We start from the raw sequence: 1,487 nt of genomic DNA on the forward strand, positions 1-1,487 counted from the left end.
ACCCTGGTTTGAATCCGGCGCTGTTTGCAAGAAGTTTGTACATTCTCCCCTTGTTTGCGTGGGTTTCCTCTGGGTGCTACTCTTTCTCCCACCCTTCAAAGACATGGGGTTCATAGGTTGATTGGTCATATTGGTGTACTTGGGCGTCGTGGGGTCGTGGCCCAGAAGCGCCTGTTACCATGGTGTTTCTCCAAACAAAAACTGGAAAACTAAGGTAACAAGTGTGTTTTAAGTTTCAGATAGAGGGAATGAGGTGGAATAAAAGGAGGAAGAAATGAGATAGGATGGGACCGGATGATTCCTGCGACACAAGTGCCATTAGTGCCTCCTGACAGAGGGTAGTGAATGGCTATTCATCGTAGCTGAGTGGTCTAGAGCCACGTTTATAGAGGGAGATAAATGCAGGGAGAAATGTGAAATAAATCAGAAAATGGTGGAAACATTCAGCAGGTCAACTGTTCAATCCACAGGCATGATTGTCACCTTCCATTTGCCTAGCACCTCAATTGACCTTCACGCCCCTACCCTGTCCTATTTTGTCTGCAGCTCCTGTACTGTTATATTAAGCCCCAATGTATGTTTGAGGAACAGCTCCTTAGCTTCCACTGTATCCTTCCATACTCAAGCTTCGGCAGTGCATGTACTAAAATTGGGGTGGTGTAGAGAAGATTAGCAAGGCCTCTGCGCAAGGATGACACATAAATGGGCATCTCGGTTGGTGTAGCGGTTAGCACAACACTGTTACAGCACCAGTGACTGGGACCAGGGTTCGAATCCTGCTCAGTCTGTAAGGAGTTGGTACATTCTCCCTGTCTCTGTGTGGGCTTTCCCCAGGGGTTCCGGTTTCCTCCCACCATTCAGAACGTTTCAGGGATTGTAGATCAATTGGCTGTAATTAGGTAGCATGGGCTTGTGGGCTGGAAGGGCCTGTTACTGTGCAGTATGTCTAATTTAAAATTTAAATTCAATATCAAACTCTCCAACTTTAGGAGCCTTGCTTTCTATGCCTGTATCGGAAATGGCCAGTTATGCAGAACATCATCCATCTAGAGAAGGAGGGAGGAAGGGACAAAATGAGAGAGGGGGGAAAAGAGGGAGAGGGAAAGGGGGAAGAGAGAAAGGGGGGAGAGAAAGAGAGAAAGAGGAAGAGAGAAAGGAGAACAAGAGAGAGAGAGAAAGAAGGGGGAGAGAGAGAGGGAAGAAAGAGAGAGGGAGAGAAAGTGGGAGAGAGAGAGGGAGAGAAAGTGGGAGAGAGAGAGGGGGAGGGAGAAAAAAGGGAGAAGGGGAAAGAAAGAGAGAGGGAACAAGAGAGAGAGAGAGGGAGAGAATGTTGGACATACAGGTCAGATTGAAAAATCAGCTAATATTGGAAATCTGAAATAATATAGCATGTGGCACAGCAGATCAGGAAACAATGTTGAGAGCATTTGAATGCGTGTGACAGATGGATAGCCTTGCATCAGAGCTGGCCGGATCTAATGCAAACA

The 1,487-nt window shown here is 46.9% G+C and overlaps 1 non-coding gene across 1 annotated transcript; it reads left to right on the forward strand.

Annotated features, from left to right (window-relative positions):
• The first annotated feature begins 617 nt into the window (after positions 1-617).
• On the forward strand, positions 618-720 carry LOC138756002 (U6 spliceosomal RNA). Its single transcript, XR_011352683.1, has one exon. It is a non-coding gene; the product is annotated as a U6 spliceosomal RNA (small nuclear RNA).
• Positions 721-1,487: the final 767 nt, after the last annotated feature.

This window comes from Narcine bancroftii, chromosome 2 (assembly GCF_036971445.1).
Source record: "Narcine bancroftii isolate sNarBan1 chromosome 2, sNarBan1.hap1, whole genome shotgun sequence".
In the NCBI taxonomy this organism is placed as follows: Eukaryota; Metazoa; Chordata; class Chondrichthyes; order Torpediniformes; family Narcinidae; genus Narcine; species Narcine bancroftii.